At 37.5% G+C, this 26,666-nt stretch overlaps 1 protein-coding gene and 1 long non-coding RNA gene across 22 annotated transcripts in view; one reads left to right on the forward strand and one right to left on the reverse strand.

Annotated features, from left to right (window-relative positions):
• ADGRL3 (adhesion G protein-coupled receptor L3) overlaps positions 1–26,666 on the reverse strand; it is a 573,686-nt gene that overhangs the window by 436,797 nt on the left and 110,223 nt on the right. For all 21 annotated transcript variants that reach the window (XM_087957273.1, XM_087957271.1, XM_087957269.1 and 18 more), the window contains exon 2: positions 20,595–20,660. The gene's annotated coding sequence lies outside the window, so the exon portion shown is untranslated. The remainder of the gene's footprint in view (positions 1–20,594; positions 20,661–26,666) is intronic.
• Positions 20,247–24,910, forward strand: LOC148132382 (uncharacterized). The gene is made up of 2 exons (XR_015747930.1): positions 20,247–20,484; positions 23,866–24,910. It is a non-coding gene; the product is annotated as an uncharacterized LOC148132382 (long non-coding RNA).

Genomic DNA, 26,666 nt, shown 5'->3' on the forward strand with positions numbered 1-26,666 from the left:
TAATTATACTGTATTAAATTTATATTTTTCCCAATTCCCAGTGACTGAATCTATTTATTCTTTTGGATAAAGATAGATTAGTTTACTAAGCAGTGGGTCATTTCTGAAAAATATCAAAAGCATATTCTGGCCATTAACTGGTTCTGCCATCTTTTGCATCAAAGCATCCAAACCTTTTTGGGGGATTTGCCAAAAAATGAATGAACCACAGCTTTGTAGATAATATTCTGTAAAAGTATTGTCAGAGCAGTTGAAAAGACAGCGTTGGCTTCTGAATCTGTCTACAGTTAGTTTTTGTTGTGTTGCAGTGTGTGATGCCCTCTTATTGAATGAACAGCTGTTTTAGTTTTTGTTTAACTTTTGATTCCAACTGTGCTCTAATTTTTAGGTTTTTTGATAGCTCAACGGAATGTTAGAAAGTAATTGAGTTAAAAATGTGAGTACTCTCTCTATTCATCAGCAGGATAACACTCCAAAAACAGAAGAGAATGGGCCCGAATCTGTTATGGATTTTGGTCGGAGACAGATTTAAGAAAATAATTTAGAGAAAATATTTTCCTCAAGCATCTCTATGGGAGAGACAACTGGACAGTGATTCAGCCTGTTGCCAATCACCCCATTGTTAAGGTGTACTTCCTCCTCTTCCCTCCTGTCATGTAATCTATAACATGTTACCCACATTTCTGCTTCACAGTGCACCCATACAAAACACATAGAGGCAAGCAGTGTTGGGATTCTACTGATTCGGCCCGGTTCGGGTGAATCGGTATTAAAAATTGCTAGTTCAGCCAAACCGGTATTTCTTCTTCTTCTTTTCCTCCCAACAATCAGCTGTTATGAAGATCAGCTGTGCTGGGATTCCCCTCGCTGTCTTACTGCTTCACCCAGGTGGCTTCCTTGAGGCCCAGAAGGCAAAAAGAGGCACATGGATGTGTGTGTGCTCCACCCCCCACCCCACCCCCGTGCTCTATTTTTTTTTGCCTTTCTGGGCCTCAGGGAAGCCTCCTGGGAGCAAAAACACCCTCCCAGGAGGCTTCCCTGAGGCCCAGGAGGCCAAAAAACAGAGCGTGGAGGGGTGCTGTGTGTCCCCCCGCACTCCATTTTTTGCCTTCCTGGGCCTCAAGAAAGCCTCCTGGGAGCAAAAATGGCTTCCCAGGAGGCTTCCCTGAGGCCCAGGAAGCAAAAAAAAAAAAAAAAACCTGGAACGCGTGGGGTGGTGCTGCACAAATAAAAGAAGAAGCCATGCCCACCCAGTCACTCCCACCTATCCACACCCACAGAACCGGTAGTAAAAATATTTGCATCCCATCCATGGATGCAAGATTAGGGGAGAGAAGAAACACAAAACACACATAGACATCAACCCTGCTTAGACATTCTCTCTCTCATACACAGACCTGGTAAACACATATGCACCCACCCTAATTAACTCCCTGCACAAACACATAGACACAAAAAGAGGTAACACTAATGCACATTCCCTGATTAGATCTTCACAGGCATACAAGCAACACATATGAATGTATTCTAGTCCATGAAGACAAATTGCATGTACAGAAATGCATGCAAACAGACACTGTGTATCATTTCATTCAGGAAAAAAACCCTTGCTATGGCCACTGCTGGTAAAGGGCACTGGAAAAATATCTATTGTAGAAGCCATGCTCTGCATACTTTCTGTCCCTGGTTTTGTATTGCTTCATACTATACTGTTGTATTTGTTTGTAAGCTATCCAAAGAACTGAGTTATGGGCCGCATTACACAAATCCAATAAGAAAAAACAAATAAATAACAAAGAATCCAATATGTTAAATAGTGAAATACTCATTACTATCTATTATTAAAACTTGCAATGTTGATTCGAACTAAGTATTATATTAGCTGTGTCTTTATTTTACCGCAAAACTGCTAGCTTCACCAAAAATTACAGAATTCTATGATTATTTCCCCCCACCTCTCCATTTATCAGAATTCCAGCTATTCTTATCCCCATGAGCAAGAAAGGAAGAAATAATAGCAATGGTAGGAAATCAAAGAAATAAGCAATTCCCCCCCTCTTTCCCAATCATATATAGTACGTTTTCTGGTCTTTATTAATATATCTAATGGTATTTTTATTCACTTTTTAAAAAGTTCTAGGAAATACTCTCTTTAAAAACTGTTTTTGTGTGTTTGTGTATATGTACTATATTCTGAAAACATATTGGTGTACTTCATATACCTTGCCTCCTAGTTTGAGGGATGTGAGCAAACTATGCAATTTTTAGATTGGAAATGCCAGTTTCCAAAAGCATGCTTGGAGTAAAACCAGGCTTTGGTTACACTTGTGACATACTAGACAACATGTGACAAAACTCTTTGGGACTGTCCATAATATTGGCAGGGAATACTGCAAATAGTATGGGTACAATTTAGACCAGTAACTCTACCTATACTTTTCACACCTTACTAAAAACATTATGGGAAAACCTTTATTGACTAAATTTGTCTGGCACTGTCCAGAGAATATGGAGGATTATGACTTGGGAAGTAGGAGTAAGCGGTAGAAAGTATGAATTAACTAATGAAATAGAAATATATATATATATCTGGTATGTGAGAGAAGATGAAAGAATGAAATTGTTTCTTATTTAAAATGATAAAATGGCTGGAAGTGAAACTGAAGCAAGGAAAAGTAGTATTTTAGATATCTAAAGGGAATAATAAAGATATATCAGAGTCAAAGGTTATAAATGTTAGCATCCAAGAAAAATGATGAAAAGATGCTATATTAAATGCTAAAAGAATGTTGAAAAACAGTAAGGCTGCATTTGTAGACTGTATAGCCAGAGAATTATTAAAATATTGATGTATTTCACTAACGGAGGGGTTGTGGCTCTGAAGACTGGGTCTGTGCCCTACACATTCTTTGGGGTTTCCTTGCTCTGTAGACATTAGTTGAGTATAAGGGAATGGCCATTTCAGAAATGGGTGGCAAATGCTGGAAACAATGGGTATGGCATCTCTTGCAAATCCAGAAAACACAGCTGGGCATCTGGATGCAAAAGATAACAGAATAACAGTTACAAAGGACCTTGGTGATCTTCTAGTCCAACCCTCTGATCAGGCAGTAAACCCTATACCATTCCAGACAAATGGTTGTGCAATCCCTTCTTAAAAACTTCCAGTGTTAGAGCATTCACAACTTCTGGATGCAAGTCGTTCCACTGATTAATTGTTCTAACAGTCAGGAAATTTCTCCATAGTACTAGGTCTCCTTGATTAGTTTCCATCCATTGCTTCTTGTTCTACCTCCAGGTGCTTTGGAGAATAGGTTGATCTCTTCTTTGTGACATTTTGTTAGATACTGGAATACTGCTATTATTCCACATCTAATCCTTCCACTCCTAGATGGCAGAACCATTCTTGTCAGGGCATCAGGTATAAGGATGTGCTCCTATGGTATCTTCAGCCAGCCTTGCCATGGAGCTCTGATTAAACGCATTTGTACTCACCAGAAATCTGTCAAGACTTTTCTTTTACTGTCCAAAGAGTGATAACTTTACTGGCGGGGTGGGGGTGGGGCATATGTACCATATTATAAGACACACTTTCCCCCCCAAAAAAGTGGGTTGAAATGTCTGTGCATCTTATAGAGTGAATGTTGCCGAAGCCCCTTCTACCCACCAGCCCCCACCTTTCAACCATTTTTTACCTTTGCACATCCCAATTTTGGCCTCCGCGCACCCTGTTTTTGACCTCCATGAGTTCCATTTTCAGCCCATTCCAGGCAGCAGGGATTGCCACCACCAATCGCCACCACCTGAATGGGCTGAAAACGGGATGCGCAGAGACCAAAAATGGGATGCACAGAGGCTAAAAATGGGACGTGTGGAGGCTGATTGGTGGTGACGGCGGCAGCGATCCCCACTGCCTAGAACAGCTGATTGGCAATATGCTGGGTGGCTGATTCAACCACTGATCAGCTGCTCGTGTTAAATCAGGCTGCAATAACGTGATGAAACTGACCAGGCTGTTTGCTATTTGCTGCAAGGATGCTAGCCGGATGAATACCGATGGATGCTGGGAGGCAGAGGCAGAGGCAGATTTTTTTCCCTTGTTTTCCTTTCCAAAAGCTAGGTGCATCTTATGGTCTGGAGCGTGTTATAGTGCAAAAAATACAGTTAAGTTCATTCATTTTAGGTGGCACAGCACCGCAGAATTTGAGACCCCTGGGCCCAGAGGGAGTTTTTAAAAACTAGAAGCACTTATAAAATTCCCAAAAGCAACAGAGATAATGGAAACAGAGTAAAAGCCTGCTTTCTGGAGGTCAGAAGCCATATTGATTCCAGTTGATTTCATTTCAAGATAGTCCACAAGCAACAACAAATCTCCCGCTTTCTCTGGACAGTGGCCTGTTGCCTGCACAGGTTTTGCATTTCAAACCTGGTCTAGTTTGACTAGAAGTAATACTAATCATCAACTGAATTCAATTCAACATAGTAAGAGACGAGTGTCAACAACAAAGAAGCGAGCAAGCAAAATATGTAGTTTAGTTGGCTATAGACTTGATAGAGATCTAGGCTTAATACATATGCATTAGGAAATGTGTTAGGGTTTGGGAATTAACCCCTAGAAGAGTATTGCAGCAGTAGTCAAGCCAGGAAGGGCCCCAGAGTATACACACACTGAACACAAACACTGTTTGTAGTTTAAATAGTTTTTAATCCAGTTAGAGTTTAAGCATTGTCATTCAGTCCATTAAGTCATTCACAGTATTTCCATCCAGTAAGACTCACTAGTATAGTCCAAGTTAAGAGTCCTTGCAATATCTTTATCAGCCGATAAAGATATCTTCTCCTCCTCCGGTTTCACTCTCCAGAGAAACAAACGCTGGATATTCAGTAGAATTACGCAGTAAATCAGCAAACAGTAGCAAACAATAACAGTTCAGTCACAGGCACTCACAGTCAGTATTCACAGTTAGTCACAGTAACACACAGTTAGTCGCAGCAGCACACAGTTACAGTCGCAGCAGAAAACAGTTACAGTAGCACACAGTAAGCTTTCCAGCTTCTAATGCTTCCTTATATTGTAACTTCTAACCGCACCCTTAATCGGCTAATTGCCTGCTGCATTGTGCTTAAAGTGATAAGCACTTAAACCATGATATCTAAGTTTTATATATTTATTCACCCAAACCATATTTGGTATCAATGTTATACCTAACATACTCCCTTTTGGGTGAAATAAATATATAATACCTTTACAATCTAACCCCATATTTTTCACAACTCTCCTGGTGCTTACTGGCACCTTGGGCTTTAGTAAAATTATCAGCTAAATTGTCCTCCGACATACAGTACTCTAGCTGAATCATCTTACTTCTTTACAGATTGTCTCACGTTTAGGTATCTTAGATCTGTATGCTTGCTCCTTGTTTTTACTCCAATATTTGTGGCCATTTGAATTGCTTCCTGATTATCTTCATGTATAATTATAGGATAATCTACAGTTATACCTATATCAATTAACATTTGTTTATACATTATTAATTCTGTACATAACAATGATAAACAGGAGAATTCTGCCTCCATAGTAGACAAACTTATATGCTGTTGTCTTATTGACTTCCAGCCTATTAATGTCTTACCCAGCATTATGGCTGTTCCTGAAGTCGACTTTCTAGTGTCTCTTTCTGATGCAAAGCTAGCATCTGCATAAGCACTCAGAATTAAATCACCCTTTGGTTCTAAAGACAATGAATTATTCATTGTCTTTTTAAGATATCTTAATATCCTCTTAGCTGCTATCCAGTGTCTTTCACATGGTGCAGAATTGAATCTAGCCAACTGATTCACGCAGTACGATATATCTGGTCTAGACCAATTACTAATATAACTCAAACTACCAATTAAAGATTGATAAATCACCTTATCAAACTCCGGGCTTTGTTCATCAGTGTTGCTAAACTCCTGACTCATTGGAGTCTTAGCCGGCTTACAAAGCTCCATCTTGTAATCTTTTAGCAATTTGCTTATCTTATCTTCCTGAGATATCTTAAAACCTTTCCGTGTTTTCTTTATATTCAAACCGAGATACTTTTTATCTCCCTAATTGCTTGATCTTTATTCTCTTTCCTAATGATGCTATTATTTTATTTGCTTCATCATTAGTTTCAGTAATCAAAGCAATATCATCTGTGAATAGTAATAATAATGATACTTTCCCATTTGTCTCCTCTTAAACAGACATGGATCGGCTAAACCAGCTTTTAAATCCTATATTGTCTAGTTCCTTTACAATATACTGGTTCCATTCATAGCCTGATTGTTTTAAGACCATAGAGGCTTTTCTTTAACAACCAACAATCATTATTATCCTTATTTTCACTTTTAATATCAACAGGTTTTTTCATATAAATAATATGTTTTAATGGGGCGTGCAAGTAAGCAGTTTCACATCTAGATGGTTAACTATATAGTTTTTACTAGCTGCCCACACTAAAGCTGCCCTCAAGGTTGCTGCTTAAGACTAGGTGCAAACACCTCATCGTAGTCATTAGCATTCTGCCTAAAACCTTGGGCTACTAACCTTGCCTTATGGATTAAATTACCATCTTTATCTGTTTTTACCTTAAATATCCATTTGCAGCCATGGATTTCTTTCCTGCAGGTAATTTGGCATTTTCATACACCTTCATATCACTTAATGAATTCAGTTCCTTATTCATTGCTGCATACCATCTTTCTTTTTCCTTATTAGGATACTTTTAATTTCTTCAACAGAATTAGGAACTTGATTAATCTGGCACACTGTGTTAGCCTGGTACCTATCAGGCGGTCTAGATATACGTGTAGTTCTTCTGGGAATTACAGGGCTTACAGGAGGACTTTGTTGAACTACTACCTGTTCATCTTCCTCATCCTGTTCAGCTATTGAATCTGTTTCTTCCTTTATGGGCACTATTTCATCCTGTATTTGTCTCTTTACTTTATTTTTAAAGTTACAGGGATAACTAATGGGATTTCTATAGGATTCAATAATTACATCTTTATTGGCATCCTGTTCTAATTTCTCCCATCCTTCATGTTCTAGAAATTGGGCACTAGCACTACATAACACTTTAGATGTGCCTTTCTCCCAAAATCTATATGCCCTATGGTTTGCCTGATAACCAACGAAGAAAAATCTTTTAGCTCTATGTTGCCCTTTTTTTCTGAGTTGTGCAGGAATATGCACCCATGCTGGTGCACCAAATGTGCAGGTAACTTAGGTCAGGTTTCCTGCCATGCCATCTGGTGAATGGTATTTCACCTGTTGTTGTATTAACAACGTTGTTCAATATGTTATTAGCACACATTGTAGCCTCCCCCACAAAGAATCAGGTAACCCAGAATCATTTAACATTGTTCTAACCATTGCCTGTAGTGTTTGGCCTCTTCTTTCAATAAAAGCGTTATGTTCTGGCCTGTATGGAGCAGACTCTTATGCTCTATTCCAGCTACCTTAATTCTGTTCTGGAATTTGTTATTAATAAATTCCGTACCATTATCTGTCACCAGGTTATCAGTTGCCGCTAGACTTTCTTTCAGCAAACCTAAGCCAATTGAAAAAATGTTGATATGTTTCAGTTTTGCTTTTCATTAAATAGCAAAACCCATATCTAGAATAATGATCCATAATGCTCAGTATATATCTAGCACCCCCATACTGGGTTTCTTTGGACCTATTATGTCTGCAAATACTACTTCTAAAGGTTCTTTTGTTTTGAAACCATTTAGCCTATTTGCAGGCAATACTTTGCTTTTATCTTCACAGCAAACATTACAACGCAAATATTTATCACAAGATTTTAACCTTATTCCTTCAGATAACTCAACTGTAATGTTTTAGCATTTTAAAATTTACATGCCCCAAACGCCTATGCAATAAATGGATACATTCATCATGAGGCTTTATATTATTAAATACAGTTTGTGCCTCCCTTTCTTACTATTATCTAAGACATATAATGTTCCATTTAAAGCTGCAGTTACCCTTTTGTTATCTTTTTCAATTATGCAATTATTATCCTTAAAAGTAATTACATAACCTAATTTATCTAATACCCTTACTGAAAGCAAATTAAACTTTAGTTGCGGTACATACAACATTTTTATATCCTGGTTTATGTACGGACAACGTGCAAAACCTTGACCTTTCGCTTTCAGGTTCCAGCCATTGGCAAGAGATATATGTTGAGAACTTGTAGACATTTTTATAAATTTTGTCTTATCTCTTGTGATGCAGTGGGATGCACCACTGTCAACCACCCATAGATTATTCTTCACATCAGAGTTGCTAAACATGGCTAGTTCAAATGCTTTCTTTGGCTTTTTTACATTCTGGCTTTTTCTTTTTGCAGAATCTTGCCAAATGTCCTCTGCCTCCACAATTAAAACACTTTTTAATTGTGTATGCTGTCGAAGATAAATTCTCTTCTTCCGGGTGCTTTACTTTGCTTTGCTGGTTTCTTTCAAGCTTTGAAGATAATTTCTCTTCTTTCTTATCTTCTCTCAGCTCGTCACGCTCACGCCTTCTTCTGGCTTCTTCTAGTAGCCTGCCTGTAATCTCGGTTAATGAGAGGCTTTCTTTTGGCAATACTTCCAACGAAGTCACATAGTCATCATAGCTTTGATCTAATGAAGATAATATTATGTAGACTTGTTGCAGTTCATTAAATATAAGCTCTTTTTCTTGCAAATCTTGAAAAATGCTCTTCATACAGTTTAAATGAACTAACATATCTCCATTCCTCTGAAGATGCGTTCGAAAAGCTTCCGTGTAAGATTTATATGTGCTCCTACACTGTCCCGAACATAAATCTTCCTGAGGTTCTCCCAGCAGTTTGCAGCATTTTCTTCTCCACGAATATGGACAAGCTGCTGATCACAGAGAGTCTGTCCTATGATGCATAAAGCCTGCTCATTCTTCAGTTTAAAGTCTTGTAACTTTTCTTTATCATCATCATCAGCAGGATCCCATCTACTCACATCTGGTGGGTTTGCTATAATGTCCCACAAACCTTTCTCTGCGTGAGAAGTAAACTACATTTCATTGACCATGAAACATAGTTTGTTCCATCCAGCCTGGATATCATGGACAGTTGTGACAAATTTACTTGTGCCATTACTCTTCAGATATTTTGACTATTTTAAACTAATTAAAACAGTTTGTTTTTACAGTAATGTGCAACTCACACCAACTCTATCTGCTATATCCTGGTTAGTTAGACTATGCTGCTGGGCCCATAACCAATGTTAGGGTTTGGGAATTAACCCCTAGAAGAGTATTGCAGCAGTAGTCAAGCCAGGAAGGGCCCCAGAGTATACACACACTGAACACAAACACTGTTTGTAGTTTAAATAGTTTTTAATCCAGTTAGAGTTTAAGCATTGTCATTCAGTCCATTAAGTCATTCACAGTATTTCCATCCAGTAAGACTCACTAGTATAGTCCAAGTTAAGAGTCCTTGCAATATCTTTATCAGCCGATAAAGATATCTTCTCCTCCTCCGGTTTCACTCTCCAGAGAAACAAACGCTGGATATTCAGTAGAATTACGCAGTAAATCAGCAAACAGTAGCAAACAATAACAGTTCAGTCACAGGCACTCACAGTCAGTATTCACAGTTAGTCACAGTAACACACAGTTAGTCGCAGCAGCACACAGTTACAGTCGCAGCAGAAAACAGTTACAGTAGCACACAGTAAGCTTTCCAGCTTCTAATGCTTCCTTATATTGTAACTTCTAACCGCACCCTTAATCGGCTAATTGCCTGCTGCATTGTGCTTAAAGTGATAAGCACTTAAACCATGATATCTAAGTTTTATATATTTATTCACCCAAACCATATTTGGTATCAATGTTATACCTAACAAAATGTCAAATTTTTCAACTTTCAATTTCCAACAATAGCGATGCTCAAAAGTTGTGACATGCCTTGGGGACTGTAAAGATATTTTGGTTACTTTAATTTAATTTAGATGTGCTTGGTAAATAACTACATAAATGCCATAACTCTTCAGACCAGCAATTCCCCAGCATAACAATATAGATTAGCAATTCTCCAGTACCATCAAAGAAGAACGTTATTCTGTGTGCAGTGACCCGGGTATAAGATATCTTCATTGTTTCACTCAAGTGATTGCAAATAATCTGGTGTATTTCATGAAGAAGAAAGGCACTGACAAAAACTTGAAGGAAGAGATTCTACAAATGTTGATCCTGGCTGTAAAGGTGGTGCCATGCACTGGGTAGAGGTCAAACCAGAGCATCCACTCTGCTGGAGCTGACTGATTGGTCTGAAGGTATATATGAGCCAACTTTGACATGCAAACTGACTACAGTGGAAATAAAGAAGTTCATTGAAGAACCAATGCAATGAACACAGTGGCCCTGTCATGTCCAATCAATAGAGAGGTGTGTGAAACATGTTACAAAGGCAGCAAGCATAGTGTATACACATGAGAAACGTAAGGGTTATATCAGAGACCAAGAAGTAAGTTGGCAGCTAATGTAGAATGAATCAAAATAAGACTTGATGAAACTCGCTTAAACATTTTTTTAACTTAGATAATTGCTTTCTGATGTTAGTTTATGATTGCATGGATTCTTTTTTGCATAGCTAAATAAGATTCATGCAGAAAAAAACTTTCATTTTTGTAGCACAAGGTGTAATTTTGAGAAGATAAAATTAATGGTATTTCTGGGGTATATGATCAGATGCGGATTTACCATATCAAGCTAAACATTGTACAATTCCAAAAATAACAGAAGATTTTAATTCTCAGTATAAAAACACATATTTTTAGAATATGTGAAAAGATTGTAAAAATGAATTTTCATCCCATTAAATGACACACCCTAATATGCATGTGCATTGTTTGGAAGACTTGAGAAAACCTGGTTCCTCATCAGCCTCTGAGAATGAGAGGGAGATCCTCACTTCATCACATTTGGCATCTTTTATCGTTTTTAAATTGATTTTGTTGCAATTTAATTGCTGAGTTTTGGGTGGCATACACGTTGTAACAAATTCTCATCATTATCATCATCATCATCACTACCATCATCAATTTGGCTTCCTGTCACTGCTCTCCAAAGTCAGACCAAGCATGTTGGCAAGCCTTCAACTCCCCTTCAAGAACATATCCTTTGAATTTCCAACTGTTACTCTGCCAAAGAAAAATACACAAAGCAAGTGCAAAGGTTCTTCTCTAACCTCCCCATAACTAACACACACACACACACAACCCCAGGACATTTTCCAAATCAGCAGAATGTCCCGAAGGTGTCCCAGAAAGTCCAGTTGCCTCTTGAAAAAGCACCTTTGGGTCAACCATGACCCGGATGACTGAGAATCTCCATAGACATATCAGCAGAATACAAAATTATTCTTCTCAACCTGGAATAGAATAGAATAGAATAGAATAGAATAGAATAGAATAGAATAGAATAGAATAGAATAGAATACTTTATTGGCCAAGTGTGATTGGACACACAAGGAATTTGTCTTGGTTTAAATACTCTCAGTATACATAAAGAAAAGATAAATTCATTAAGAATCAAGAATCATAATGTATAACACTTAATGATAGTCATAGGGTGCAATAAGCAATCAAATTATACTAGAAAAGAGTCAATATAAATCATAAGGATACAAGCGACAAAGTTACAGTCCTACAATCACAAGTGGGAGGGGATGGGTGATAAGGAGTGATGAGAAGATTAACAGTAATAGTAGTGCAGACTTTGTAATAGTTGAACAGTGTTGAGGGAATTATTTGTTTAGTAGAGTGATGGCTTTTGGGAAAAAACTGTTCTTGTGTCTAGTTGTTCTGGTGTGCAGTGCTCTATAGCGTCGTTTTGAGGGAAAGAGTTGAAACAGTTGTAACTGCTAATACTGTATTATACTCCCATCAGTCCTAATTCTCACCCCATGAAACTTAGCCAAAGCAGGCAGCATGGATGGAACCTTTTCCAGTTCTTTTATTGGCCAAAGTTGGAGGATTGTCTGTTTAAAAAATAAAGCTAAATATGAATTAGAATACAATTAAATGAACTGCTTCATCGAGAAAAATCAAAATAGCCACTCAAAACAAGAATTTCTTTTTGGTTAGGACATATTCATGTTGTCCTAACCATGATGCAAAATTATTGGAATATGGGTGTTTTGTTCTAAAGTGAGAACACTGAATATGATTTTTCCTTGCTACATAGTTTCCAGGCTCAGAATACATCAAATTATACGGTGATCCTGAAATCACAATTCTCTATTTCTTTACTTGCCCTAAGGCTTTAGATTTTAGCATTTAAAATTTCTTGTTGCAAGCATGGATAGAAATCTCTCAGAATTCATACAAACTGAGCCAATCCCCCAAACAACAAAATGTTTAACTAAGGGAGAATCTCCTCTTAACTAGAAAATGACATAGATGCCGATTCTGCCAAACTCCTAGAGAAACAGATGGCTTCTGCAATTCACCCAGCCATGTTAACATGCCTGGTATATTCAAATATGCCAGAAGCCTGTAATATTGCCAGCGATATAAGCATGAGCCCATCCTTGGGGGAACAGGAAAGACAGTTGCCTCTTTGATGAGCCATAATTCCCTGATTCCTAGTTTCCTTTCTTTTTTTTTAATGGAGCTATTCTATAGTAGCTGAATATATACTGTAGTAGTGTCTCTTTTTAGCAACTGATGGGGGGATGACATTTTTGTAAAAAAGGCTTTTTTTTTATGTTTTCCAATGTTTTTAGCCAATGACTAAGTAGTACTTCCTATTTAGTACAGGCAATAATGGAAATGCATACCATCTGGAGAACCAAGTTCACATTTCATTTTTTTTTTTAAAAAAACTTTCCCTGCTAGAAATGATTATTGTTTCAGGAAACATAGTTCAGAAATCAAAATTTTGGTGCAGCTGCGATTGGGCATTAGGGTGTCTATCCTAAAAAACAACGTAAAAGAAAAGAGCTTATAATGTTTTTAACTGAACTGTTTATTTTAAATATAGGATTTCTTCTGGGCTTCTTTATGCCAATGCATATAAATAATCAGATTATCATTATGCACATACATTAAAAATTTGGGGCACTAGCAAAAGTGGGAATTATTCCAGTCCTATCATTCTTCTCCAGATTTCTGGTGATTTATTACAGGTAGTCATCGACTTACGACGTCAACAGAACCCAACATTTCTATTGTTAAGCAAGGCAGTTGTTAAGTGGGCAGTTGTTAAGTGGGTTGTGCCCCATTTTACCACCTTTTTTGTCACAGGGGTTAAATGAATCACAGCAATTGTTAAATGAATCATGAGGTCATTAAGCGAATTTGGCTTCCATCACAGACTTTGCTTGTCAGAAACTAGCTGGGAAGGCTACAAATGGTAATCATATGAGCCAGGACACAAATGCAACCCTCATAAATACATGCCAGTTGCCAAACGCTCAAATTTTATTCTTGTGACTTTACGGATGCTGTAACTGTGTAACCAGTCATAAATCACTTTTTTCAGTGCTGTTGTAATTTCGAATGGTCATTAAATGAATAGTTGTAAGTCGAGGACTGCCTGTATTTACTTCTAGGAAAATGAAAGTGGGATGGAGCTTTTCTGTTTTTTTACAGACCTGAAAAAGTTGTAAATGTGAGGGTTGGTTTCAAAGTTACATTTTCATCACCATCATAAACTGAAAATGATCATGAAAGAAGGCAGGTGCTAAAAGAAGTCTGTCTACGTATTTAAAGACAACATCCAGACCAGACGTGTATTAGCTAATAGAAATTTTACTGCAACTTTTTCCTTTGGGCTAAGTGGTTTATAAGACGTTGGTAAGAATCAGGAAGTGGTGCTGGAAGTGGAAAGTAGGAGACACATGCAAAGAAGGGAGAATTTGGTAGCCAGCCACAACAGAACAAGAAAGGGAATATTATTGCCTATGAAAATACCAGCCAATCAGTTGGCTGCCACTGGTTTGGACCAGGTCTAGCAAACCAGTAGTTCCAGTGAGCAGTTGGCCCCGTCCACCCACCCATGCCCTTTCCTGTCCTATATTTCCCTGTTTTTTAGCTCAGCTGATTCGCGTGGCACAGCGGATTGTCACGCCTCAGCTGTTTTACTCACCAGCGCTAACATAGAGGGTATGTTTCTTTTTTAAGCTTAAAATGGCGTTTTTTTAATGCTGCACATGCATGCTCACTGAACCTGTTGTTAAACCAGTTGCAGCCCACAACTGCAGCCAATCATGCTCAGTGACAGTTGGATCAGAAGCCATTTCAGTCTTTTCTAGCATGGAAGATTACATGGAGCAGAGAAGACCTAAATGGAACTTATTAAGAGGATGCTTCTAGAAAGGGTTCCCAAGAACTTCACCACCACACACAGTGACAGAAAACAGGAATTTTTTATTACATGTTGCAAACCAGGCTAGCATTAGATATAACTTATTTTGATCTCTGGGCTTGTTTTTGCTTCTCAGGTTTTGTCCAGCTATGTGGGGTTTGATGATTATCACTTATAAAAGTTATCACAATGGGATCAATCAGGAACCGTCTTGCCAAAATTAAATCAGCTCATCCAAGTGAAACAAAGAGGGTCTGCTTGGTTCCTCCTTCGGGAAAGTACATAGAGTGTGGACAGGTGGCAAGTCTTCTTAGTACTAATCTCCCCAGTTTTGAGACACATTTCCCCCAGGTGAAGATCTGCCTCCTCCTTCCTTATATTTCACAAGATGGTTATAAAATAGTATTTTCCCATAAAGTCTTGTCCCACATTAACTGTGAACATCTCCATCCTTACTGCAAAAGAAACTCAGCATAGATTCCATTACTACTCTACAAAATGCCCACCCACCATTTCTCTAAAATACAGGACAGTGCTTTAGCTCATTACTAGCAGAACTTCTGCTTTGCTTGCAGAATATCCCAGGTTGAATTTCTGAGTCTTCAGATGGAAAAAACGTGAGTCTAAGTGTACAATTCTTTTGACATAATATGGAGAAATCCCTGGATTGTCCTTAATTCAGTGCTTGAGCCCCAATAAGCACACAACTAAATGAATCCCAAACAATCATTAAAGCAAAAGGCAATGCATTCAACAAGGCACTCTGCATTGTTCCTTCTCTGACATGCCTGTAATAGACAGAAGAAAAGTTTTGGGGTATGCTTTGCATGTGAAGATTTTCTTTCCAGTGCTCTATCTACGAACAAATGCCTCTTCTGGGTACTAAATATGCAACACGAAGTGAAGCAACTCAGCCAGTCACTCTGCTCTTCAGAGGCTTCTTAGAAGCAGCATCTAAGGAGTTCTTTGTTTGAAGTATCATTGAAGCAAAGCACTTCTTTGAAGCTTTGCACAGCCCTACGGGCTTCATGCTGGAAACCACAGATTTACTGTTTTTAACTCCATAAGAAACTATTGTTGCTACAATGATTCAGTTGCAACATATATTTCTATGGTGTTAACAGCCAAACTTGGATTCCTAGAAGCACAGGATAGTAACATGTATTTCCACTAGGGCTCTCAAAGACGCAAGTGCTGCAGGAAGCCAAGATTATTAGCCAGAAGGCAGAGATACTGAAGCCTTTTCATATACTGGTGCAGAAGCTGACCAAGAAAAAAGAAATGGAAATGTTTCACAATAACTATTAAACAAATTTATTACATAAATTGAATATTTTTTAAAAAAAACTACTGTGAAGCAGCTATTTACGAAACAAAGCTGCAAAATAGCCATTTATTTTGGCCACTGAGTTGGCACCATTTTTCATGAAGCAAAACATTAATACTTTGTAACTGAATTAATATGCAGCATTTTTTCCTATAATATTTAGGATGATATAATATTGGAAACACACCCTACTAAGAGATACCCAAACCTGTTTCTGTTTTCTTCTGTTTTCTAAGCAGAAAGATCTTTCAATTCCTTAATGTTTTGCTCATCTACTTTCCATTCTTTTTCCTTGACTCATAGACTCCTTCCTTTTTTCCCTTTGCCTAACAGAGAGACTTATAAGGTTGATTGCTCACTCACTGATGTTCCGATTCTTTGCTTGGTAAAAGAACAGCACTGCACAGTGGCTGCTCCTGAGCTTTTCCTCCTTGGCTGTTTCCTCCTTCCTTCTTTTAGATAGCGACAGCCACAGCCTCTTGGCCTAGTTTCCCTGGCTAGACTCCCTACTGTCTCTGGCTTGATAAGGCCAGCACTGCCTCAGAAACAGAGCCTGCCTCACATTGTGAGAGCGGCAAGGGTTCTGGAAGGTGCTCATTGGGAAAAGCTTAGCCCATCTATCCAAGTCCTGCTGTTGTTGGGAGATTGGCTAAGATAGCCAATTGAACTAGATAAACTTCTTAATCACCAGATTAATTTGGTAGACAGATTTAACAGACAAAAATATCAATAGCAATACAGTTAAAATAGTATTATAAAGTATAATTTGTACAATTTATCCTTAGTACTGTAAATAATTTTGAAAATTCTGTAGCTAAACTTTCATTAATCTTTTCTAGGAAATCAAGAAATTTTGTACCATGAGTATTGCTTCTTGTCCTGCCTTCTGGTAATTTGGAAAATGGTGTGGTCTCCTCTTCTTTGTGGGAGCCCCTCAAATATTGGAACACTACTATCATGTCACCCCTAATCTTTCTTTTCACTAGACTAGAAATACCCATGCACAACTCTACTTCACGTGTTTTAGCTCCCAGGCCCATAATCATCTCTGTTGTTCTCTGCATTCTTTCTAACATCTCAATATCTTTTTTATATTATAGCAATGAAAACTGGATATAAAATGATATATAATATATATTATTATATGTATATATTTTTTTAAATATTGATATGCTGATCTATGACCATGATAAATTTTGTTTTGATTTTATTTATAAAGGATGCAGTGCAGTATAATTCTGATTTTCCATTCACCGTGTGGAAACAGAGATGCTATGTCTGCCCTTTTAAAGAGCAGATGGAAGGCTATTACAGGCCAATGTAAAAGCTGTTCTGGTATTCTGGAATGTAACATCAAACAAATAATGGGCAAGTACAACAATTTTTACTGGTCTCAATTAAAGGAAGATGTGCTTAACTGAAATCACTTTGGATAATTGCTTAAAGAATAGTTTGTCCTATTCAAAACCCACTGAGTTTGTCACATTACATGAAAGCCTACAATACCTTTAAATGCAAATAAGTGATTTCCACCAGGAAGGCTGGAATTTATCTTGGAGAGTCAAAGCAGTCAAAAGGCATGTATTATTAAGCCAAGGGTTAACATATACCATGTATTCTCAAGTGTTCACTGATGCCATTGATGCCTGAACGACTGGGTTTGGGAAATATTGCAGAAATAAAACATGTCTAATTAAACTGTCTAAATTAAACATGTCTAATTAAACTGTCTAAATTAAACCTTAAGACTGTCTACTATTGACCTCACTCCTCTCCTAAGAGGTCTGTAGGGGGCGTGCATAAGCGCACCAATGTGCCTACTGTCCCTGTCCTTTTTTTTCCCCCTTATATGTATCAATTTCATGTATTCATAACTATGTTTATACTTATACCTGTTATCTTATAATTGCTTGACAAAATAAAAAAAATAAAATAAATAAAATAAACATCATCTAACAGCACTATGACCTTCTAAGCAGATATTTGAAAGCCATGCTATTTACTTTGGCCTCAAACATTTTAAATCTATTTCTGATATGAAAAAAGTCTAAGATGTTGACTACCATTCTTTTTTATTTTAAGATATTGACAACCTTACTTTTTACCACTTTTAATGATCGAATTTTGGCCCTCCAGGGAAAAAATATCTTTTCAGTAATGTTCCATTATTTTGCTATTTATATTTAAATCTTGGAAGGAAGTATTTAAAAATACTATTTTTTTTTGTTTTCTCATAGTTAATAAACAGATACTTATACATGCAGTGGGAAGCAATTGATCTTAATGCTCTTCTCAATCCAAGAAGCAAAGTTGAGGTAATAGCTAAATGGCAGGTGATTTTCCAGATTTCTGCATTTTTATACCATATCATTGATATAAAACACTGAATAGCAAAGGACTAAAATACAGTCTTGTTAAATGCCCTTGGAAGTAGGCACCACAGCAGAGAGCTGACCTTGGCTGTCAATCTGATTTGAACATAGATGTTATCATGCAACGTTTTAATAAGTGCCAGCAGCAATCTCCAATTTGTTCTTCGGTTGTTTTCTAGAAACAAAATCAAAAGCTGTTCTGAAGTCAATCAATGCCACATACAGAGCTCCTCTGGGAACTGATAAATATTTTTGATATGTTGTAAAACCAAGCACAATTCCATGGTATCCCACTATTTATTTTAAAAAAAATATTCTAACAAAAAAATTAATAATACAGTAATGCTGTTGAGTTAATTTCCATGAAAATTGGTTCATATGAATCTAACATCTGTGGACTGCAGATAGTTTATCTTGCTAGGAGATAGCAGTTCAAAAGTTAGCTACATTAATTACTTGCAAATAGTTTTCTAATGGTAATTACCAATTGTCAATTTCTCTGAGGAGGTTAAAGAGAATAGAAATTAAAGTAAGGACAGAGGTCGACTGAGATTACACTACATAAATTGCAACTCCTGTAGACTGCATGGGTGGAAATATAAATAAATTTGTAGATATTTGATTGTAATGCTCAGTCAGGGCTTTTGACTGAAATATTTTAAAGAAATTGAGAAAAATCACCTGACACTATTTGACAAGTCAGTTTGTTATCTTAATACAGAGAAAATGATATTGATTCAGCTCTTGTTTTATCCATTATGGTTCTTACTTCAAAATACTTATAAACTAAAATTTTCTCCCATATGATGAAAGCAGTCCAGGTCAGAGAATATTCCTCATTACTGAGGAAGTGTAGAATCTTCACAAGTAGATCTGGAAATGGTCACCAAATTTGCAAGGAAGTCTCATCATTGATGGAACAAAAATCAAAAAGAAGAATTTAATTTATGAGAAAACATGCAATTGGAATGTGGAAAGTGAGAAGCATGAACAAGGGAAAAATCAGAACTTAACTGTGTTAAATAGAATAGAATAGAATAGAATAGAATAGAATAGAATAGAATAGAATAGAATAGAATTCTTTATTGGCCAAGTGTGATTGGTGTAAATACTCTCAGTATACATAAAAGAAAAGATACATTTGTTAAGAATCAAGAATCATAGCATGGATTAATTAAACTGGATGTTTTAGGAATAAGAAACCTTAGATAGACTGGGTCACTTCAATTCTGATGACTACATGATTAAAAAGAATACACCATTCAGCAATAAATCAATAAAAAGAGCAGAATTAGTGGATATAAAAATTAAACAAGAATACACACTTCTGTTTAGATGCACAAAATGAATTAAATAAATGACAGGAGGTCTCAATGCAGCCTCAAGAAAATGATACTGTGTAGCTGGAATGTGAAGAGTGGAAAAATAAAGGGACTTGAAATTAAAGGAGACCCTTAGGGGGCACCAAGTCAGGAATCACCTGAGGCAGCTCAAACACAGGTACAATCAGAAAAGCTGAAGTGATCAGATGATAAGAACTGGACCCCACGCCCTTGGATTAGAGTAGAAAGTAGAATGAAGACACTCAATGAGGATCCTTGCCAAGCAAGAGAATAACTTAATTAAAGTTAGCTGGCTGCAGCCTGATTTAAGAAGCAATCTTGACTCATGTTCCTCTGTTAGAAACAACTCTCTGATCTTCTGCTCTGGCTTGTTGTTTCTATGATTCTGCTTGTGATTCCTGAAACCTTGACCTTTGGACTGGCTGACTTGGATCTCTGAATTTTGGAATAGATTTGACTTCTCTTCTGTGGTGTCCCTACTGAAAGTGATACTACACAAGCAAACTTTCTTTCCCAGAGACTGTTTTGACTTACATCTCTTTCCTTGTCTGCTATTATCTACGGAGCCTTGAGTAAATTGCTATTTTCATCTAGCAACTGAGTGAGTGTAACTGAGTGTATGAATTTGAAAGCTAAAAAAGGACAGCTTCAAAAACATGAACATAGATTCTACACTTAGATACCACAAAATGGACATTGGAATCAAACAGAAAATAGATAATAGAAAAGTTCAATCCAATCAGCCAGGACCAGGCACACATTGTATAATAAATCATGATATACTGCTGTCAAATCCATAGGCTAAGTATAGATTTTTTTAACAGCAGCAGATTACGCAATGCAAAACAAATAAGTGCAATGAGTAAAGCACTGCAAAACAGCCTCCTCACCTACAAGAACAAAGTTAAATGGTCATGTTGCTTCGCTTTGCTTTACTTCATAGCCCTCACAGCTTCTCCTGTAGCACTTCTCAAATCATGTGTCCTTTGAACTGCTCACCAACAGATCTATCAAGAAATGCGGAAGATACACAGCTCACCTCCTGTGTACTGCAGGTGCAGAGTTTGCCTGTAAGTTCTTAAATATATAGTACAATTTGATTAAATTTATGCCATTCCAAAACATTTTGCAGTACTAGTAGCCATTGTGTATACTATATAGCTATAATATATAATGTAATTTACCTGTATTAGTTCTTTAGCTGCTAGAAATCCATATATCTTTTCTGCAGGGTATCAAATTCAGCATTTCTAAAGGAAAAGGAGAAAAGAAGAAATTATGATTACATACAAGGGACTCCAATAAATTCTCACAATTATAGGCAAGCCTTCAACCTTGCATGTAGAACACTTGAAACAATTATTCCCAGTGTACTCACGCTGTTTATCTTTAAATCTTTATGCAGCAATTGTATTTCAGAATTGTTTTTCTTAGAGACTTGTATACACCATAATAAGAAGTATTATGAAATGTATGTCTTTCCACATAAAACTCAGAATGGGTCAAATAAACCAGATCTACCAACTAAATGGCTAGATGGTTATAATGCAAAAAATAACCCTGAACCGAATCTACCATTTGTACATGAATATTTCCTGGAACTGATGCCATTAATTGAAAAGCTGTATTAAAAACCCCATTATTTATTTTGTACAACAGTCAAATCAGCAAAATGTATCTGTTCCAAAATTATACAGAAAACCAATGGCAAATTTAAATAACAAAATATGTTCACCTATTTGTTCTGGACATCTCTAATCACCTCTCATCTGCAACATACCTAGGAAAGTTAATATTTAAGCTGAATCGGACCAACCATATCATCAAATGGGATGGGTGAAATGATCTGTAAAATTGCCCTTTTGCTTCCAGATAACCTTCATCAAGCAGACGTATGGTACATCCCTGTGTTTTCTAAGAAACTTTAGTACACTAATGGAATGCAAGAATAGAACAGTCTCTAGTACATGCTCCATATGTCTTTTAGGATTAGGAAATGGAAGACAGGAAGAATATCTTGCAGCATCTTGCTGGAGTGTTAAAGGCAAATACCACAGAATACACCTTCCCTTAGTTTAACTTTCTTTACTATCCTCAAACAGTGTTTTTTTTAAATAATAGGTGTTTCATAACTTAATTGTGGTTCTCAATGGGTTTCTCACATTATCAAAGTTCTTTCATTGGGACTAAATTAAATATGCCATATGATAGCTCTTTAAATGTGCCACTGTTTCAAAAGCAAAAACCAGATTCAGAAGAGAAATGTTAATTTTTTAACCCACAGTAGAAATGATAGCTGGGAAATATTCTAAAACACCTTCCTTTGATTTTATTAAAAAAACAGATTAATAATATAAATATTGGGGCCATTTTGACCTAGCCAGGAAGTATTTTATGAGAAAGAAATACACTCAGGCCATATTGTGCTCCTCTGACTGTCAATTCTGAAGCTGGCCTGACTGAGGCCATCTTGGAGGCTTCAGCACTCCAAGGCACAGGGAGGCCTTGTGATGAGGCACAGGGAGAGGGGAATAGAGATAGCTGCGGTTTTGTAGCCAAAACAAAATAGTTTCCCCTGGGAACCAAGGACACTCCCACAGGTAGCTGAAGAGAGGAGGAATGAAGTTTCCAAGCAACTGGACAGCACCTTGATTGGGCCATGTGACTGATGGGTTGGGAAAGAGTGGGGGACTTTTACTTTTTATTATGTGAAACCGCGGGAACCTTTAGAGTCGATTTTCATCAGTCAGTGCCAATATGATATATCCAATAAAACTGTTCTTTAAGGAACCTATTTGCCTTGGAGTTCTGTTTGTTATGGGTATATTACTTGAAACACTGACACTGACATGCCATGTTACTAACATGCTACATGAGACTGTATTGGTACAAGACAAGAAGTTGGGTATAAAAACCCAACTGGACTTTTCAGAATGCACCCAGTTGTTCTCCAATTGCTGACATTCAGAGGCATTTAATCCTGAAAGAAAGCAAGGGTGGAAAAAGTTCAGATGGAGTGATTTAATTGGAAGCTGATTTGTTCAAATACCATCAAAACAGATACAAACAAAGCAGGTTCCCTTTCTTCATTTTTAAAAGAGACACAAAGGAGCTGCACTGTTTCACTTTGCTTCTGAGGCGTCCTTCAGCAATTTCTGCAGCACTGCACTGACATTTATGAATGGCAGTTCTCATAAATCTTTGTTCCATTCTCCTGAAAAAAAAAAAAGGTTATAGCAGTTGGGGTCTTCCTCGTGTAAAAATATGAATAAATGGAGCTCTGTTTTTCTAAATCTTACTCTGGATCCAAGAACGGCATTTATTTAATTTACTGTGCCTTCAAGTCAGTGTTGACTTTTGATGACTGCCTGGAAAAGTCCCTGCGGTTTTCTTGCCAAGATTTTGCAGAAGTGGTTTGCCTTTGCCCGTTTCCTAGGGTTGAGAGAAGGGCACTGGTTTTGTGCCTAAAGTGGAAGAATTCACAGCCTCCCAGTTTCTAGCTAGGTACTTTAACCATTGCACCAGACTGGCTCTCCCTGAACTGCATAGACTATCTTAAAAGGACCACAGCCAAATGAGCCATTTATGGATTGATAATTGATTTCACTGATTTCAGCTTTCAGCAGAGATTAGGAGGTATTCTAATAATCATGGCAGACATGGAGATGTTATCTATGATCTACCTCTTATCTCTAATAGACAATTCATAATCTATTGGAACATTGTTTCAAGAACATTTCCTTACCTAAACAGAGAAACAGAATGACCAGGGGCAAAAAGCAGTGGGAGCAAGAGTGATCCAGTTGGGTTGGTCACCAGGATTTAACTTCTCTCTACCAGAATTGTAGAGAGAAGAGAAAAGCAGAGAGGCTGAGAGAAGTTTCCTGAGGATGGGCTCCAAAATGAATCCAAACCTTGGAAGACTAAACCTCTGGTCCTAGTGACTGACCTAGATGAGATCCTGCAACATTATCCTGGCACACGTATATTTGCTCTCATTCGTGGAGCAAGAGTGACTTCTGATTCTTCTGTCAGTGTGATTGCAGCTATTTGTCCTCCAGGAACTGGTGGTGGGACTGATCTACCCAGTCTCTGGAGGGGTGGAGTGGATTATTTGGTTTCCAGTGGCTGAAGGAGTTGTGTAAACTTCAGGTTAACCTGAATAGACAGTTGGGGAGGAGGAGTATCAAATGTATCTTTCTCCCCTCTTATATTAAAGTGAGTCATGTAAGAGGGAAGAAAAAAAATCATTTCAAAATTGGGTTATTATCGTCTACAACGATAAGGCAGAGTTCCAATATTCATGTGGCATCGGTTTCCTGATCTGATCTACCCCGAAGGGCTGGCAGCTATAATCCTTGTAATATTGGGAATATCAAGATTCCCAATACTATAGATAACTCTTACCAGTATTTAGCTGAACTGCTATGATTCTATTTCAGAAGGGCACTGCAGCAATGAGATTCAAATCCTTGACACACTACCATACATTTGCAAATGCCTGGCGTGACCTTGATCACCTGATCCTTTGGGAAAATACATCGAAAAGGCAGAAGGCAGCTCAGAACAGAGATCTGTCTCTTTTTTAAAAAAATAATATAATTAAAGCTTACAAGTACAAAGATAATTAAACTAATACAAGCTAAAGAAAATATAAAAAGTAAATTTAAGAAAAAGAGGAATGCAAAGAGATAGGAAAAAGGAAAAAAGATATATAAAAGATGACTCCTTCTTCCTTCCATAAATAATTCCATAAATCAAAAACAATTTCAATAACTTAACACTTTGTCCAGTATTTCATTAAAAAAAAAATCTTCTTCCCAAAATTTGTAATTCACTGGACTGAAGAATCTCCAAGGCAGAGTAGTGCAGTTTTCGGTGAAAAATGCTTGAATAGGAATTGCCAATGTATAGGGCCATACGATTTTGTTAGTGAGAAAGGTGATGCCAGTTTTCTTTCACAATGTTATGAGATGCCCTTCTGCACAGTTAACCAGTAGCACACTTGGTGTAGAACAAATGAGGCAGCAGAACCTTGCACAGGAAATAAAGATTTTAATTTCTGTCAATATTTTCTGGAGGAAAAGTCCTAAAAAACTTAAGCTACAATAAGAGTTACATATAATTGCTTCTATTTCAAGATACAGACTTTTGTCAACTGAACATTATAAAAACATTAAGGACAAAGATAAATAAATAATTTAAAATAACAGCTCATTTCCCTAAACTTAGAATTACTTGGAGCTCTTCCAGTACTGCATTGCCCTTAGCAATTCTTGCTCTAATTCCATCTCTTCTTTCTTCAAAGGCTTAACTGCTTTTAGGGGGTGCTTTTGTGGATATACAAAGAATTTAAAAGCTTGTTCTGACAGTTATCCCTTTGGGTTCACCTCAAAACAAATACACTTTTATCTAACGATAAGATAAAGTATATATTTTTTTTGTAATTTAAGAGAACTTTGTTATGGAAAAGGTTAGAATAAATTTCTTCTCAAGCTGACAGAGCAATTGCATTTTAATTTAAAGAGTTTTAACTGCAATGTACTTAACAGTACTTCAACTTATTAATTTAGATGACCGGATGAATCTTAGTCAACGGTATTTCTGGACTCCATTGGACCTTTTTACTTCTTTTATAAAGCTGTTATAATCATAGAAATTCCAACTTAGCTCAGACATGGAATAATGAGGACCCATGTTCATCTTCAGTGGAATTTTAAAAAGGTGAAAGTTAGGTCTTATTCAGGTTAAGTTCAGCTTCCCTGTTGCTTCTTGTCAGCAACAGAAAAATGGTTCATTACTACATCCAGAATGTATGTTTGAGTTCATGTAACCTAGTGCATAATGGTTTCCTGGTAGTCTCCCAACTAAATACTAACCAGATATTATACTGCTTAACTTTTTCAATGCCAATCAAGGTCATCTAAGTGCCAGCACCTGTTAAAAAGAACCTTTTCCAGCCCCAAACTCAGTAGTACAATAATACAACTGGAATGAGTTCAACACACTTTTATTCAAATGACAATTGTCAGGCCCAAACCCAAAGACAACACAGTGAAATTCAGCCGGATCCAATTCTTTATTTGCTTACACCTAATAGATTCTTGCCAGACTAAAACTAAAACTCTGTAGCCTAAAGATATATCTTGAGAGATTCTGGGATGTGGCTACCTTCTCCTATTCAGCTCAGAACAACACAGTATCTCAATTTGGGTTTCTCTCTGGAATGGACCTCCTCCTCCTAGGAAACTCTGGTGCTCCTGGTTGGATTCCTCCCCACGCCTTCTCCAGATGCACTTAGATATGCAATAGATCTAGATGCAATAGAGGTCCATGGTTTATGAGTGCACATACACACATCAGTTACAACCCCTGTAGCCTGTCTCTCAAAACTGTTGTCTTCCCATTTCTGATATTGAAAATCAGCAGGGTAGAAAAGCACGTAGATTTCAGGCAAACAAACAGCAGACAGAAGAAAGGTTTGATGTTCTTCATGCATTCAGATGCTTATTCAACAGTCCAGAATGCAGAATGCAGCAGCAGTAACAGGTGTGCTTTGGTTCCAAGTTGATTCAAGGTTCTGGTGGTTACTTATAAAGCCTTATATGGCATAGAGCCTGGTTACTTATGACAGATAGTTATAATCTGATATAGCAGGGTTGCCATACTTTGGGTACCTTTGATTAAATATTGCCATCTATCAGGATTGTTGTGGAAGCATGACTCCTCTCTAGCAGTCCTGCTCTCTGGAATGAAGTTCCCCCTGAGATCTGGATGGCCCTCACCCAACTGGTGATTTGAAGGAGCTTAAAGACCTAGGTCTTCTCCCAAGCTTTTGGTGAGGGTGAGTTTGATGAGGGTTCTTTTTCCCCCTGATTCAGTGTGATTCTATCACCTTGCTATCTTTTACTTCTATGTTTGTTTTAGGTATATTTTTTCTAAAGTTAGGAGTTGGGCGGCATACAAATGCAATATCGAATAAAATAAATAGAAATAAATTTTGATCTTCCATCTAGACCAAGGGTGTCAAATTCGATTTCATTGAGGGCATCAGGGTTGGGGGACTGGAGTGGGCGTGGTCAGAATGGGCATAGCCTGCTCGATGTCACTCGTGTTGGGGGTGCCTGTAGTGGCCCGAGTGCTCTCTCAGTGAAAATGTGCTCTCGAACTCCATTTCCAGCTGCAACGGCCTCCTGCAACCCTCTGCCAGTGAAAACGGAGCTCAGGACGTTGGCCTTCCTAAGCTCTGTTTTCAT

This window comes from Notechis scutatus, chromosome 2 (assembly GCF_049901735.1).
Source record: "Notechis scutatus isolate UNSWTSFEM ecotype Mainland chromosome 2, rNotScu1.2, whole genome shotgun sequence".
Classification (NCBI taxonomy): domain Eukaryota; kingdom Metazoa; phylum Chordata; class Lepidosauria; order Squamata; family Elapidae; genus Notechis; species Notechis scutatus.